Consider the following 17,608-nt stretch of genomic DNA (forward strand, 5'->3'; position numbering starts at 1 on the left):
GTCACAAACATTTGTCCGGTCTGAATTTTTTTCAATTGGTAGAATTTCTGGATTTTAATGGCTATATCGGTGCATCTCATTGCCTTTTCATATATCTGTTTGTCCTTAAAATCTGTGACAAACTGATGCTTTAATACCGAATGAATTTATTAATAAAAGTTAAAAATGATTTTGACGAGGTGGTTTATTTTCAAATTGACATAAAACTCTACAGAAACCCCCCTGTCCACCACAGCCTCTGCTTTCCCGGTTGTAAACTGTCCTTTAATACATCTAGCAGTGAACATGTGTGGTGTGAGGTGGGGCTTTAGCTTCCGGGTGGTTTGGGCAGCGGGGTGTGTGTGTGTGTGTGTGTGTGTGTGTGTGTGTGTGTCCGTCTTGCTTTCCTCCGAAAGTTCAACCTCCACTTTATGGGGAGGCTGGTAATTTGTCATAAGTTAAGGGTCCAGGTAACCACACACCAGGAGGTACACAAGAAATAAGAGAAAGGAATTCAAACATAGCACTGCAGAAAGTCCTCAACATGTTGGACAAGAGAGCCGTGTCATACACAAAAAAGGGGGTGGGGTGGGAAGAGGAACAGAGGACCCTAAGGCATTCAGCAACCCAAACAATTACAAGGACACCTAAGTAGCAATAATCTCTTCACACGTAAATGGGGGACCAGCTCCCATTGAGATACAAATGGGGCCTTACCGGTGTGGCTCAGGAGGTTAGAGCATCCTGTCAGGTATTGGAAAGCTGAGGGCTCCGGTCTGGGTCAAAGGAGTCCTGGTCAAGGGCACAAACTTGGTTGCACGTTCTATCAATGGCTCTGGTAAGGGTGCTTTTGGGAGGCAATCAACCCATGTTTCTGTCACATCTCTCTCTCTCTCTCTCTCTCTCTCTCTCTCTCTCTCTCTCTCTCTCATCAAAAAGTAACAACATTTCTTTAAAACGTTCTAAAAAAGTAAAGAAACCGACATTTGCTCCACCACTGGTGTCCTACTCGTGGTCTTTGGCTGAGGGGGCTGTACAGATATCAACAAGTCTGTCTCATAGAGCAGCCCACATGCCAAGGCAAAAAAAAAGGCCCGGTTCCCAATCCTCTCCCCCAAAGCCAAGCCTGGCCCCTCTTCTCAGCTTTGCCCATCCAATCAGCAGCATGTGTCACCTACTATTTTGATTCTAACACCCTGTTTTTCATTTCGAGGTCATGGAGAAGGGAACCTCTGGACACAATTTATAAAACAAGGAATCGGTTGGGTTGTCCCTTGGGGACATCAGGGCCATCCACTGTCGCGGTGACCAACGTGCTCGCAGGAAAGCAGAAAGCACGGCCAGTTAGGGGAGACCTGACCCTGGGACAGGGCGAGGCAGCTCAGAAGGTGAACTGAGTCTAGCAATGACATCTCATGCTTTCCTTCCCTTTAGCATTTCATCACCCAGGTCACTGTGGATTCTAACAAAGGCCCCCGGGGGCAGTCCTCTTAAGGGCAGGAACGAGGCTGTCTGTCCATTGAGGTCTCCCAGGTCCGGGGGCGTGCAGCGGGTGCAGTAGGTGCTCCATCAAACGACTAATCAATGATTGCGCCTCCTCGCGCACCCTGCCCCCAGGCGCTACACACCACGCGCGCCCACACACATACACGCACGCACGCATGCACACGCAAACACACAGCTGCACAAGGGGCGGGGCCTGAGGGAAGAGCCCCATAGGTTGTGACGTGTGGGTGGCGAGTGCCTACCACGGATTTAAGGAGGCGATCACAGGGCTGCTTGCCAGAGCGTCAAACGCAGAGGGCCCAGCAGCATCCAGGATGCAAGAACCCGGGTCTCCCAGCGGTGAGTCTGGGCCCACCGTGAGGGCCTGGGAACCGTAGGTGGGATCCTGTGGTGGGGGATGGAGACCCCTGGGCATCCAGGCCGAGGCCAGCTTCTCTGTCAGGATTAGTGCGTTTTGGGGGGTGGGACGTCACTGGCGGGGTGAGGGCCGCGGGAGGGGAAGCCTGGGTGAGTCTGAGGGCCCCGCCTTGCCTGGCTCTGGGCCCCTGAAAAAAGAACACGGGCGCTGGTCCCAGTCTCTTTTGGGAGATGCGGACGCCGAGCCCTAGAGCGCCGGGTGGCCCGGGCGGGCGGGTGCCGGGTCGGGGCCCCTGGGCCACATGCCATGCGCCCACGCACAAGCCCTGTTTCCCCCCACCCCTCACCCTCCAGCCCGAAGCCCCCACCTGCTCACGGGTGTGTGTGGCCCAGGCCCGTTGGGCTGGGGACAGTCCCTGGAGCTCCTCTGACTCCCTTTCCCCCTTCTGCCAGGCTTCGGGCTGTCCCCGAGCGCCCCGAGGAAGAGGAGGCGGCGGCCGCGCACGGTGTTCAGCGCAGAACAGCTGCGGGTCCTGGAGACATTCTTTAAGGAGAAACCCTATGGGACCTTTGAGGAACGCGAGGCCCTGGCGGCCATGCTGGATCTGCAGGAGTATCAGGTTCAGGTACAGCCCCGACCCCAACCCCAACCCCAAGCCCGGAATCACCCCGTCCGCTCCCTCTGCCTGCTGCCCGCCCACTATCCCAATCCATGCCCTACCATGGTGCAGAAGGGGGGTGAGGGTTGGGGGCGAAGGGGGTCGGGGGAAGGGAGAGGGCGGAGATAGAAGGGCGTGGGAAGCGGGAGACCAGGCCAGAAGGACCTAGCGCTGCCCAGGGTCACCCGTGTGGTCCGGGGCCTGGCCCCCGAGTCCACCTCAGCCCGGTGTGGGACAAACTGGCCAACACGATACAGCCCCTCGCTTCTCCCCACGCTCGCCCCCAGACCGCCCTGCCTCTGGGAACACGGGGACCCTCTCACGCAGACCCCTTCCTGGTTTCTGGGTGTCCCAGCTCTGCCCCTCCTGCTCTTTGCGCCTCTCCCGGAGCCCTGGCCAACCCGGGGCCAATTGTGGGATCTGGGGGCGGAGGGAGAGGTTTTAGGCCGGCCCTTCTTCCCTGAGCCTCCTCAGCCCCTGGCGGGCGATCACAGGTGTGTGCACACAGAGCTTCTCCCCTCTCACACTTGCTCACGTTCCGTTCCCTCTCTCCCTAGGTGTGGCTCAAGAACCGCAGGGCCAAAGAGCGCAGGCTGCAGAGACCACCGCGCGGGCAGAAAAGCCCTGGAGCCCAGCACGCTTTGCCCCAGGAACCGGGAGCCTGCGCCCCTCAGCCCGCGCCTGCGCCTGCGTACCCTTCCTTCCAGGAGGGCCTTGTGCTCCCTGCCAGCCCCGTGCTACCTCCGCACAGCTCCTGGCAAGTCTTCCCAGCAGCAGATGCCAGCGCCTCCAGCTACAGCCAGGCCTGCTGGCACCCCGCCCTGGGCGTCCGGGGCATGGTCCCCGCTGCACCTGCACCTGCTGCCGCTCCTGCTCCCGCTCCCGCTCCAGATCCAGATCCAGCTCCAGCCGAGGCCACAGTCTGGCCTCAGGTCCCCAATGATGAAGACAATGCCGAAGACGAAGCCGAAGCCGCCCGGAATGCCTCCCCAGGCCCTGATTTCACAGAACTGCTCTCTGCCCTAGAGGGCATGGAGGAGCCCTTCTCCTCCCCCAGGCCCTGGTATTTTTGACTTTGTGGGCGACAGCGACGTGGACCTGTTCCAGTTACCGGGTCGCCACGTCCTGCAGATGCCGCGGCACCCTAGGCGACCAGAGCGAGCGCCCGCGCGGGGCCGGGCTGGCGCCAGAGGCGCTGGGCAGTGCGTCATGGCCGCCAGTTGCTCCAAGCATCCACCTCGCCCCCACTGCGCATGCGCGTGCTGTCGTGGACAGGCGGGCAGGAGTCCCCAGGGCTGCACCTCCCTCGCCCAGGCTGCCCCCATTCGGAACTGCTGCCAGAACTTTCCGAGGGACCCGGCCCAGCCTCCATGCTCCTCCTGGCAGCGCGCCGTGGCACCCAGAGGACTGGGATAGCTTTTCCTGTCTGCACACCTGTGAGTCCTGGCTGCCTTGTGCTTCTCCTACTGCATTCCCCGCACTCGCACAACGGACCCCCTTCTCGCGGCAAAATTGGACACCAGGAGGACTCCTCACGTGTTTGCGTTTTATTGAAATAATGCCATGCATATAGGGCTCCATTTTCTTCGTTAACTGCAGTTGACTCTATTTCCTGCCAATGAAGTGTCACAAACATTTGTCCGGTCTGAATTTTTTTTCAATCGGTAGAATTGCTGGATTTTAATGACTATTTCAGTGCTTCCCATTGCCTCTTCATATATCTGTTTGTCCGTTCCATCTGTGACAAACTGGTGCTGTAAAACCGAATGAATTTATTAATAAAAGTTAAAAATGATTTTGACGAGGTGGTTTATTTTCAAATTGACATGAAACTCTACAGAAACCCCCCTGTCCACCACTGTCTCTGCTTTCCCGGTTGTAAACTGTCTTTTAATACATCTAGCAGTGAACGTGTGTGGTGTGAGGTGGGGCTTTAGCTTCCGGGTGGTTTGGGCAGCGGGATGTGTGTGTGTGTGTGTGTGTGTGTGTGTGTGTCCGTCTTCCTTTCCTCCGAAAGTTCAACCTCCACTTTATGGGGAGGCTGGTAATTTGTCATAAGTTAAGGGTCCAGGTAACCACACACCAGGAGGTACACAAGAAATAAGAGAAAGGAATTCAAACATAGCACTGCAGAAAGTCCTCAACATGTTGGACAAGAGAGCGGTGTCATACACAAAAAAGGGGGTGGGGTGGGAAGAGGAACAGAGGACCCTAAGGCAATCAGCAACCCAAACAATGACAAGGACACCTAAGTAGCAATAATCTCTTCACATGTAAATGGCGGACCAGCTCCCATTGAGATACAAATGGGGCCCTACCGGTGTGGCTCAGGAGGTTAGAGCATCCTTTCAGGTATTGGAAAGCTGAGGGCTCCGGTCTGGGTCAAAGGAGTCCTGGTCAAGGGCACAAACTTGGTTGCACGTTCTATCAATGGCTCTGGTAAGGGTGCTTTTGGGAGGCAATCAACCCATGTTTCTGTCACATCTCTCTCTCTCTGTCTCTCTCTCTCTCTCTCTCTCTCTCTCTCTCTCATCAAAAAGTAACAACATTTCTTTAAAACGTTCTTAAAAAGTAAAGAAACCGACATTTGCTCCACCACTGGTGTCCTACTCGTGGTCTTTGGCTGAGGGGGCTGTACAGATATCAACAAGTCTGTCTCATAGAGCAGCCCACATGCCAAGGCAAAAAAAAAGGCCCGGTTCCCAATCCTCTCCCCCAAAGCCAAGCCTGGCCCCTCTTCTCAGCTTTGCCCATCCAATCAGCAGCATGTGTCCCCTACTATTTTGATTCTAACACCCAGTTTTTCATTTCGAGGTCATGGAGAAGGGAACCTCTGGACACAATTTATAAAACAGGGAATCGGTTGGGTTGTCCCTTGGGGACATCAGGGCCATCCACTGTCGCGGTGACCAACGTGCTCGCAGGAAAGCAGAAAGCACGGCCAGTTAGGGGAGACCCGACCCTGGGACAGGGCGAGGCAGCTCAGAAGGTGAACTGAGTCTAGCAATGACATCTCATGCTTTCCTTCCCTTTAGCATTTCATCACCCAGGTCACTGTCTCTCCTGTGGATTCTAACAAAGGCCCCCGGGGGCAGTCCTCTTAAGGGCAGGAACGAGGCTGTCTGTCCATTGAGGTCTCCCAGGTCCGGGGGCGTGCAGCGGGTGCAGTAGGTGCTCCATCAAACGACTAATCAATGATTGCGCCTCCCCGCGCACCCTGCCCCCAGGCGCTACACACCACGCGCGCCCACACACATACACGCACGCACGCATGCACACGCAAACACACAGCTGCACAAGGGGCGGGGCCTGAGGGAAGAGCCCCATAGGTTGTGACGTGTGGGTGGCGAGTGCCTACCACGGATTTAAGGAGGCGATCACAGGGCTGCTTGCCAGAGCGTCAAACGCAGAGGGCCCAGCAGCATCCAGGATGCAAGAACCCGGGTCTCCCAGCGGTGAGTCTGGGCCCACCGTGAGGGCCTGGGAACCGTAGGTGGGATCCTGTGGTGGGGGATGGAGACCCCTGGGCATCCAGGCCGAGGCCAGCTTCTCTGTCAGGATTAGTGCGTTTTGGGGGGTGGGACGTCACTGGCGGGGTGAGGGCCGCGGGAGGGGAAGCCTGGGTGAGTCTGAGGGCCCCGCCTTGCCTGGCTCTGGGCCCCGGAAAAAAGAACACGGGCGCTGGTCCCAGTCTCTTTTGGGAGATGCGGACGCCGAGCCCTAGAGCGCCCGGTGGCCCGGGCGGGCGGGTGCCGGGTCGGGGCCCCTGGGCCACATGCCATGCGCCCACGCACAAGCCCTGTTTCCCCCCACCCCCCGCCCTCCAGCCCGAAGCCCCCACCTGCTCACGGGTGTGTGTGGCCCAGGCCCGTTGGGCTGGGGACAGTCCCTGGAGCTCCTCTGACTCCCTTTCCCCCTTCTGCCAGGCTTCGGGCTGTCCCCGAGCGCCCCGAGGAAGAGGAGGCGGCGGCCGCGCACGGTGTTCAGCGCAGAACAGCTGCGGGTCCTGGAGACATTCTTTAAGGAGAAACCCTATGGGACCTTTGAGGAACGCGAGGCCCTGGCGGCCATGCTGGATCTGCAGGAGTATCAAGTTCAGGTACAGCCCCGACCCCAACCCCAACCCCAACCCCGGAATCACCCCGTCCGCTCCCTCTGCCTGCTGCCCGCCCACTATCCCAATCCATGCCCTACCATGGTGCAGAAGGGGGGTGAGGGTTGGGGGCGAAGGGGGTCGGGGGAAGGGAGAGGGCGGAGATAGAAGGGCGTGGGAAGCGGGAGACCAGGCCAGAAGGACCTAGCGCTGCCCAGGGTCACCCGTGTGGTCCGGGGCCTGGCCCCCGAGTCCACCTCAGCCCGGTGTGGGACAAACTGGCCAACACGATACAGCCCCTCGCTTCTCCCCACGCTCGCCCCCAGACCGCCGTGCCTCTGGGAACACGGGGACCCTCTCACGCAGACCCCTTCCTGGTTTCTGGGTGTCCCAGCTCTGCCCCTCCTGCTCTTTGCGCCTCTCCCGGAGCCCTGGCCAACCCGGGGCCAATTGTGGGATCTGGGGGCGGAGGGAGAGGTTTTAGGCCGGCCCTTCTTCCCTGAGCCTCCTCAGCCCCTGGCGGGCGATCACAGGTGTGTGCACACAGAGCTTCTCCCCTCTCACACTTGCTCACGTTCCGTTCCCTCTCTCCCTAGGTGTGGCTCAAGAACCGCAGGGCCAAAGAGCGCAGGCTGCAGAGACCACCGCGCGGGCAGAAAAGCCCTGGAGCCCAGCACGCTTTGCCCCAGGAACCGGGAGCCTGCGCCCCTCAGCCCGCGCCTGCGCCTGCGTACCCTTCCTTCCAGGAGGGCCTTGTGCTCCCTGCCAGCCCCGTGCTACCTCCGCACAGCTCCTGGCAAGTCTTCCCAGCAGCAGATGCCAGCGCCTCCAGCTACAGCCAGGCCTGCTGGCACCCCGCCCTGGGCGTCCGGGGCATGGTCCCCGCTGCACCTGCACCTGCTGCCGCTCCTGCTCCCGCTCCCGCTCCAGATCCAGATCCAGCTCCAGCCGAGGCCACAGTCTGGCCTCAGGTCCCCAATGATGAAGACAATGCCGAAGACGAAGCCGAAGCCGCCCGGAATGCCTCCCCAGGCCCTGATTTCACAGAACTGCTCTCTGCCCTAGAGGGCTTGGAGGAGCCCTTCTCCTCCCCCAGGCCCTGGTATTTTTGACTTTGTGGGCGACAGCGACGTGGACCTGTTCCAGTTACCGGGTCGCCACGTCCTGCAGATGCCGCGGCACCCTAGGCGACCAGAGCGAGCGCCCGCGCGGGGCCGGGCTGGCGCCAGAGGCGCTGGGCAGTGCGTCATGGCCGCCAGTTGCTCCAAGCATCCACCTCGCCCCCACTGCGCATGCGCGTGCTGTCGTGGACAGGCGGGCAGGAGTCCCCAGGGCTGCACCTCCCTCGCCCAGGCTGCCCCCATTCGGAACTGCTGCCAGAACTTTCCGAGGGACCCGGCCCAGCCTCCATGCTCCTCCTGGCAGCGCGCCGTGGCACCCAGAGGACTGGGATAGCTTTTTCTGTCTGCACACCTGTGAGTCCTGGCTGCCTTGTGCTTCTCCTACTGCATTCCCCGCACTCGCACAACGGACCCCCTTCTCGCGGCAAAATTGGACACCAGGAGGACTCCTCACGTGTTTGCGTTTTATTGAAATAATGCCATGCATATAGGGCTCCATTTTCTTCGTTAACTGCAGTTGACTCTATTTCCTGCCAATGAAGTGTCACAAACATTTGTCCGGTCTGAATTTTTTTTCAATCGGTAGAATTGCTGGATTTTAATGACTATTTCAGTGCTTCCCATTGCCTCTTCATATATCTGTTTGTCCGTTCCATCTGTGACAAACTGGTGCTGTAAAACCGAATGAATTTATTAATAAAAGTTAAAAATGATTTTGACGAGGTGGTTTATTTTCAAATTGACATGAAACTCTACAGAAACCCCCCTGTCCACCACTGTCTCTGCTTTCCCGGTTGTAAACTGTCTTTTAATACATCTAGCAGTGAACGTGTGTGGTGTGAGGTGGGGCTTTAGCTTCCGGGTGGTTTGGGCAGCGGGATGTGTGTGTGTGTGTGTGTGTGTGTGTGTGTGTGTGTCCGTCTTCCTTTCCTCCGAAAGTTCAACCTCCACTTTATGGGGAGGCTGGTAATTTGTCATAAGTTAAGGGTCCAGGTAACCACACACCAGGAGGTACACAAGAAATAAGAGAAAGGAATTCAAACATAGCACTGCAGAAAGTCCTCAACATGTTGGACAAGAGAGCGGTGTCATACACAAAAAAGGGGGTGGGGTGGGAAGAGGAACAGAGGACCCTAAGGCAATCAGCAACCCAAACAATGACAAGGACACCTAAGTAGCAATAATCTCTTCACATGTAAATGGCGGACCAGCTCCCATTGAGATACAAATGGGGCCCTACCGGTGTGGCTCAGGAGGTTAGAGCATCCTTTCAGGTATTGGAAAGCTGAGGGCTCCGGTCTGGGTCAAAGGAGTCCTGGTCAAGGGCACAAACTTGGTTGCACGTTCTATCAATGGCTCTGGTAAGGGTGCTTTTGGGAGGCAATCAACCCATGTTTCTGTCACATCTCTCTCTCTCTGTCTCTCTCTCTCTCTCTCTCTCTCTCTCTCTCATCAAAAAGTAACAACATTTCTTTAAAACGTTCTTAAAAAGTAAAGAAACCGACATTTGCTCCACCACTGGTGTCCTACTCGTGGTCTTTGGCTGAGGGGGCTGTACAGATATCAACAAGTCTGTCTCATAGAGCAGCCCACATGCCAAGGCAAAAAAAAAGGCCCGGTTCCCAATCCTCTCCCCCAAAGCCAAGCCTGGCCCCTCTTCTCAGCTTTGCCCATCCAATCAGCAGCATGTGTCACCTACTATTTTGATTCTAACACCCAGTTTTTCATTTCGAGGTCATGGAGAAGGGAACCTCTGGACACAATTTATAAAACAGGGAATCGGTTGGGTTGTCCCTTGGGGACATCAGGGCCATCCACTGTCGCGGTGACCAACGTGCTCGCAGGAAAGCAGAAAGCACGGCCAGTTAGGGGAGACCCGACCCTGGGACAGGGCGAGGCAGCTCAGAAGGTGAACTGAGTCTAGCAATGACATCTCATGCTTTCCTTCCCTTTAGCATTTCATCACCCAGGTCACTGTCTCTCCTGTGGATTCTAACAAAGGCCCCCGGGGGCAGTCCTCTTAAGGGCAGGAACGAGGCTGTCTGTCCATTGAGGTCTCCCAGGTCCGGGGGCGTGCAGCGGGTGCAGTAGGTGCTCCATCAAACGACTAATCAATGATTGCGCCTCCCCGCGCACCCTGCCCCCAGGCGCTACACACCACGCGCGCCCACACACATACACGCACGCACGCATGCACACGCAAACACACAGCTGCACAAGGGGCGGGGCCTGAGGGAAGAGCCCCATAGGTTGTGACGTGTGGGTGGCGAGTGCCTACCACGGATTTAAGGAGGCGATCACAGGGCTGCTTGCCAGAGCGTCAAACGCAGAGGGCCCAGCAGCATCCAGGATGCAAGAACCCGGGTCTCCCAGCGGTGAGTCTGGGCCCACCGTGAGGGCCTGGGAACCGTAGGTGGGATCCTGTGGTGGGGGATGGAGACCCCTGGGCATCCAGGCCGAGGCCAGCTTCTCTGTCAGGATTAGTGCGTTTTGGGGGGTGGGACGTCACTGGCGGGGTGAGGGCCGCGGGAGGGGAAGCCTGGGTGAGTCTGAGGGCCCCGCCTTGCCTGGCTCTGGGCCCCGGAAAAAAGAACACGGGCGCTGGTCCCAGTCTCTTTTGGGAGATGCGGACGCCGAGCCCTAGAGCGCCCGGTGGCCCGGGCGGGCGGGTGCCGGGTCGGGGCCCCTGGGCCACATGCCATGCGCCCACGCACAAGCCCTGTTTCCCCCCACCCCCCGCCCTCCAGCCCGAAGCCCCCACCTGCTCACGGGTGTGTGTGGCCCAGGCCCGTTGGGCTGGGGACAGTCCCTGGAGCTCCTCTGACTCCCTTTCCCCCTTCTGCCAGGCTTCGGGCTGTCCCCGAGCGCCCCGAGGAAGAGGAGGCGGCGGCCGCGCACGGTGTTCAGCGCAGAACAGCTGCGGGTCCTGGAGACATTCTTTAAGGAGAAACCCTATGGGACCTTTGAGGAACGCGAGGCCCTGGCGGCCATGCTGGATCTGCAGGAGTATCAAGTTCAGGTACAGCCCCGACCCCAACCCCAACCCCAACCCCGGAATCACCCCGTCCGCTCCCTCTGCCTGCTGCCCGCCCACTATCCCAATCCATGCCCTACCATGGTGCAGAAGGGGGGTGAGGGTTGGGGGCGAAGGGGGTCGGGGGAAGGGAGAGGGCGGAGATAGAAGGGCGTGGGAAGCGGGAGACCAGGCCAGAAGGACCTAGCGCTGCCCAGGGTCACCCGTGTGGTCCGGGGCCTGGCCCCCGAGTCCACCTCAGCCCGGTGTGGGACAAACTGGCCAACACGATACAGCCCCTCGCTTCTCCCCACGCTCGCCCCCAGACCGCCGTGCCTCTGGGAACACGGGGACCCTCTCACGCAGACCCCTTCCTGGTTTCTGGGTGTCCCAGCTCTGCCCCTCCTGCTCTTTGCGCCTCTCCCGGAGCCCTGGCCAACCCGGGGCCAATTGTGGGATCTGGGGGCGGAGGGAGAGGTTTTAGGCCGGCCCTTCTTCCCTGAGCCTCCTCAGCCCCTGGCGGGCGATCACAGGTGTGTGCACACAGAGCTTCTCCCCTCTCACACTTGCTCACGTTCCGTTCCCTCTCTCCCTAGGTGTGGCTCAAGAACCGCAGGGCCAAAGAGCGCAGGCTGCAGAGACCACCGCGCGGGCAGAAAAGCCCTGGAGCCCAGCACGCTTTGCCCCAGGAACCGGGAGCCTGCGCCCCTCAGCCCGCGCCTGCGCCTGCGTACCCTTCCTTCCAGGAGGGCCTTGTGCTCCCTGCCAGCCCCGTGCTACCTCCGCACAGCTCCTGGCAAGTCTTCCCAGCAGCAGATGCCAGCGCCTCCAGCTACAGCCAGGCCTGCTGGCACCCCGCCCTGGGCGTCCGGGGCATGGTCCCCGCTGCACCTGCACCTGCTGCCGCTCCTGCTCCCGCTCCCGCTCCAGATCCAGATCCAGCTCCAGCCGAGGCCACAGTCTGGCCTCAGGTCCCCAATGATGAAGACAATGCCGAAGACGAAGCCGAAGCCGCCCGGAATGCCTCCCCAGGCCCTGATTTCACAGAACTGCTCTCTGCCCTAGAGGGCTTGGAGGAGCCCTTCTCCTCCCCCAGGCCCTGGTATTTTTGACTTTGTGGGCGACAGCGACGTGGACCTGTTCCAGTTACCGGGTCGCCACGTCCTGCAGATGCCGCGGCACCCTAGGCGACCAGAGCGAGCGCCCGCGCGGGGCCGGGCTGGCGCCAGAGGCGCTGGGCAGTGCGTCATGGCCGCCAGTTGCTCCAAGCATCCACCTCGCCCCCACTGCGCATGCGCGTGCTGTCGTGGACAGGCGGGCAGGAGTCCCCAGGGCTGCACCTCCCTCGCCCAGGCTGCCCCCATTCGGAACTGCTGCCAGAACTTTCCGAGGGACCCGGCCCAGCCTCCATGCTCCTCCTGGCAGCGCGCCGTGGCACCCAGAGGACTGGGATAGCTTTTTCTGTCTGCACACCTGTGAGTCCTGGCTGCCTTGTGCTTCTCCTACTGCATTCCCCGCACTCGCACAACGGACCCCCTTCTCGCGGCAAAATTGGACACCAGGAGGACTCCTCACGTGTTTGCGTTTTATTGAAATAATGCCATGCATATAGGGCTCCATTTTCTTCGTTAACTGCAGTTGACTCTATTTCCTGCCAATGAAGTGTCACAAACATTTGTCCGGTCTGAATTTTTTTTCAATCGGTAGAATTGCTGGATTTTAATGACTATTTCAGTGCTTCCCATTGCCTCTTCATATATCTGTTTGTCCGTTCCATCTGTGACAAACTGGTGCTGTAAAACCGAATGAATTTATTAATAAAAGTTAAAAATGATTTTGACGAGGTGGTTTATTTTCAAATTGACATGAAACTCTACAGAAACCCCCCTGTCCACCACTGTCTCTGCTTTCCCGGTTGTAAACTGTCTTTTAATACATCTAGCAGTGAACGTGTGTGGTGTGAGGTGGGGCTTTAGCTTCCGGGTGGTTTGGGCAGCGGGATGTGTGTGTGTGTGTGTGTGTGTGTGTGTGTCCGTCTTCCTTTCCTCCGAAAGTTCAACCTCCACTTTATGGGGAGGCTGGTAATTTGTCATAAGTTAAGGGTCCAGGTAACCACACACCAGGAGGTACACAAGAAATAAGAGAAAGGAATTCAAACATAGCACTGCAGAAAGTCCTCAACATGTTGGACAAGAGAGCGGTGTCATACACAAAAAAGGGGGTGGGGTGGGAAGAGGAACAGAGGACCCTAAGGCAATCAGCAACCCAAACAATGACAAGGACACCTAAGTAGCAATAATCTCTTCACATGTAAATGGCGGACCAGCTCCCATTGAGATACAAATGGGGCCCTACCGGTGTGGCTCAGGAGGTTAGAGCATCCTTTCAGGTATTGGAAAGCTGAGGGCTCCGGTCTGGGTCAAAGGAGTCCTGGTCAAGGGCACAAACTTGGTTGCACGTTCTATCAATGGCTCTGGTAAGGGTGCTTTTGGGAGGCAATCAACCCATGTTTCTGTCACATCTCTCTCTCTCTGTCTCTCTCTCTCTCTCTCTCTCTCTCTCTCTCATCAAAAAGTAACAACATTTCTTTAAAACGTTCTTAAAAAGTAAAGAAACCGACATTTGCTCCACCACTGGTGTCCTACTCGTGGTCTTTGGCTGAGGGGGCTGTACAGATATCAACAAGTCTGTCTCATAGAGCAGCCCACATGCCAAGGCAAAAAAAAAGGCCCGGTTCCCAATCCTCTCCCCCAAAGCCAAGCCTGGCCCCTCTTCTCAGCTTTGCCCATCCAATCAGCAGCATGTGTCACCTACTATTTTGATTCTAACACCCAGTTTTTCATTTCGAGGTCATGGAGAAGGGAACCTCTGGACACAATTTATAAAACAGGGAATCGGTTGGGTTGTCCCTTGGGGACATCAGGGCCATCCACTGTCGCGGTGACCAACGTGCTCGCAGGAAAGCAGAAAGCACGGCCAGTTAGGGGAGACCCGACCCTGGGACAGGGCGAGGCAGCTCAGAAGGTGAACTGAGTCTAGCAATGACATCTCATGCTTTCCTTCCCTTTAGCATTTCATCACCCAGGTCACTGTCTCTCCTGTGGATTCTAACAAAGGCCCCCGGGGGCAGTCCTCTTAAGGGCAGGAACGAGGCTGTCTGTCCATTGAGGTCTCCCAGGTCCGGGGGCGTGCAGCGGGTGCAGTAGGTGCTCCATCAAACGACTAATCAATGATTGCGCCTCCCCGCGCACCCTGCCCCCAGGCGCTACACACCACGCGCGCCCACACACATACACGCACGCACGCATGCACACGCAAACACACAGCTGCACAAGGGGCGGGGCCTGAGGGAAGAGCCCCATAGGTTGTGACGTGTGGGTGGCGAGTGCCTACCACGGATTTAAGGAGGCGATCACAGGGCTGCTTGCCAGAGCGTCAAACGCAGAGGGCCCAGCAGCATCCAGGATGCAAGAACCCGGGTCTCCCAGCGGTGAGTCTGGGCCCACCGTGAGGGCCTGGGAACCGTAGGTGGGATCCTGTGGTGGGGGATGGAGACCCCTGGGCATCCAGGCCGAGGCCAGCTTCTCTGTCAGGATTAGTGCGTTTTGGGGGGTGGGACGTCACTGGCGGGGTGAGGGCCGCGGGAGGGGAAGCCTGGGTGAGTCTGAGGGCCCCGCCTTGCCTGGCTCTGGGCCCCGGAAAAAAGAACACGGGCGCTGGTCCCAGTCTCTTTTGGGAGATGCGGACGCCGAGCCCTAGAGCGCCCGGTGGCCCGGGCGGGCGGGTGCCGGGTCGGGGCCCCTGGGCCACATGCCATGCGCCCACGCACAAGCCCTGTTTCCCCCCACCCCCCGCCCTCCAGCCCGAAGCCCCCACCTGCTCACGGGTGTGTGTGGCCCAGGCCCGTTGGGCTGGGGACAGTCCCTGGAGCTCCTCTGACTCCCTTTCCCCCTTCTGCCAGGCTTCGGGCTGTCCCCGAGCGCCCCGAGGAAGAGGAGGCGGCGGCCGCGCACGGTGTTCAGCGCAGAACAGCTGCGGGTCCTGGAGACATTCTTTAAGGAGAAACCCTATGGGACCTTTGAGGAACGCGAGGCCCTGGCGGCCATGCTGGATCTGCAGGAGTATCAAGTTCAGGTACAGCCCCGACCCCAACCCCAACCCCAACCCCGGAATCACCCCGTCCGCTCCCTCTGCCTGCTGCCCGCCCACTATCCCAATCCATGCCCTACCATGGTGCAGAAGGGGGGTGAGGGTTGGGGGCGAAGGGGGTCGGGGGAAGGGAGAGGGCGGAGATAGAAGGGCGTGGGAAGCGGGAGACCAGGCCAGAAGGACCTAGCGCTGCCCAGGGTCACCCGTGTGGTCCGGGGCCTGGCCCCCGAGTCCACCTCAGCCCGGTGTGGGACAAACTGGCCAACACGATACAGCCCCTCGCTTCTCCCCACGCTCGCCCCCAGACCGCCGTGCCTCTGGGAACACGGGGACCCTCTCACGCAGACCCCTTCCTGGTTTCTGGGTGTCCCAGCTCTGCCCCTCCTGCTCTTTGCGCCTCTCCCGGAGCCCTGGCCAACCCGGGGCCAATTGTGGGATCTGGGGGCGGAGGGAGAGGTTTTAGGCCGGCCCTTCTTCCCTGAGCCTCCTCAGCCCCTGGCGGGCGATCACAGGTGTGTGCACACAGAGCTTCTCCCCTCTCACACTTGCTCACGTTCCGTTCCCTCTCTCCCTAGGTGTGGCTCAAGAACCGCAGGGCCAAAGAGCGCAGGCTGCAGAGACCACCGCGCGGGCAGAAAAGCCCTGGAGCCCAGCACGCTTTGCCCCAGGAACCGGGAGCCTGCGCCCCTCAGCCCGCGCCTGCGCCTGCGTACCCTTCCTTCCAGGAGGGCCTTGTGCTCCCTGCCAGCCCCGTGCTACCTCCGCACAGCTCCTGGCAAGTCTTCCCAGCAGCAGATGCCAGCGCCTCCAGCTACAGCCAGGCCTGCTGGCACCCCGCCCTGGGCGTCCGGGGCATGGTCCCCGCTGCACCTGCACCTGCTGCCGCTCCTGCTCCCGCTCCCGCTCCAGATCCAGATCCAGCTCCAGCCGAGGCCACAGTCTGGCCTCAGGTCCCCAATGATGAAGACAATGCCGAAGACGAAGCCGAGGCCGCCCGGAATGCCTCCCCAGGCCCTGATTTCACAGAACTGCTCTCTGCCCTAGAGGGCTTGGAGGAGCCCTTCTCCTCCCCCAGGCCCTGGTATTTTTGACTCTGTGGGCGACAGCGACGTGGACCTGTTCCAGTTACCGGGTCGCCACGTCCTGCAGATGCCGCGGCACCCTAGGCGACCAGAGCGAGCGCCCGCGCGGGGCCGGGCTGGCGCCAGAGGCGCTGGGCAGTGCGTCATGGCCGCCAGTTGCTCCAAGCATCCACCTCGCCCCCACTGCGCATGCGCGTGCTGTCGTGGACAGGCGGGCAGGAGTCCCCAGGGCTGCACCTCCCTCGCCCAGGCTGCCCCCATTCGGAACTGCTGCCAGAACTTTCCGAGGGACCCGGCCCAGCCTCCATGCTCCTCCTGGCAGCGCGCCGTGGCACCCAGAGGACTGGGATAGCTTTTTCTGTCTGCACACCTGTGAGTCCTGGCTGCCTTGTGCTTCTCCTACTGCATTCCCCGCACTCGCACAACGGACCCCCTTCTCGCGGCAAAATTGGACACCAGGAGGACTCCTCACGTGTTTGCGTTTTATTGAAATAATGCCATGCATATAGGGCTCCATTTTCTTCGTTAACTGCAGTTGACTCTATTTCCTGCCAATGAAGTGTCACAAACATTTGTCCGGTCTGAATTTTTTTTCAATCGGTAGAATTGCTGGATTTTAATGACTATTTCAGTGCTTCCCATTGCCTCTTCATATATCTGTTTGTCCGTTCCATCTGTGACAAACTGGTGCTGTAAAACCGAATGAATTTATTAATAAAAGTTAAAAATGATTTTGACGAGGTGGTTTATTTTCAAATTGACATGAAACTCTACAGAAACCCCCCTGTCCACCACTGTCTCTGCTTTCCCGGTTGTAAACTGTCTTTTAATACATCTAGCAGTGAACGTGTGTGGTGTGAGGTGGGGCTTTAGCTTCCGGGTGGTTTGGGCAGCGGGATGTGTGTGTGTGTGTGTGTGTGTGTGTGTGTGTGTCCGTCTTCCTTTCCTCCGAAAGTTCAACCTCCACTTTATGGGGAGGCTGGTAATTTGTCATAAGTTAAGGGTCCAGGTAACCACACACCAGGAGGTACACAAGAAATAAGAGAAAGGAATTCAAACATAGCACTGCAGAAAGTCCTCAACATGTTGGACAAGAGAGCGGTGTCATACACAAAAAAGGGGGTGGGGTGGGAAGAGGAACAGAGGACCCTAAGGCAATCAGCAACCCAAACAATGACAAGGACACCTAAGTAGCAATAATCTCTTCACATGTAAATGGCGGACCAGCTCCCATTGAGATACAAATGGGGCCCTACCGGTGTGGCTCAGGAGGTTAGAGCATCCTTTCAGGTATTGGAAAGCTGAGGGCTCCGGTCTGGGTCAAAGGAGTCCTGGTCAAGGGCACAAACTTGGTTGCACGTTCTATCAATGGCTCTGGTAAGGGTGCTTTTGGGAGGCAATCAACCCATGTTTCTGTCACATCTCTCTCTCTCTGTCTCTCTCTCTCTCTCTCTCTCTCTCTCTCTCATCAAAAAGTAACAACATTTCTTTAAAACGTTCTTAAAAAGTAAAGAAACCGACATTTGCTCCACCACTGGTGTCCTACTCGTGGTCTTTGGCTGAGGGGGCTGTACAGATATCAACAAGTCTGTCTCATAGAGCAGCCCACATGCCAAGGCAAAAAAAAAGGCCCGGTTCCCAATCCTCTC

Source organism: Pipistrellus hanaki (assembly GCF_964339955.1).
Source record: "Pipistrellus hanaki genome assembly, contig: scaffold_67, whole genome shotgun sequence".
Lineage (NCBI taxonomy): Eukaryota > Metazoa > Chordata > Mammalia > Chiroptera > Vespertilionidae > Pipistrellus > Pipistrellus hanaki.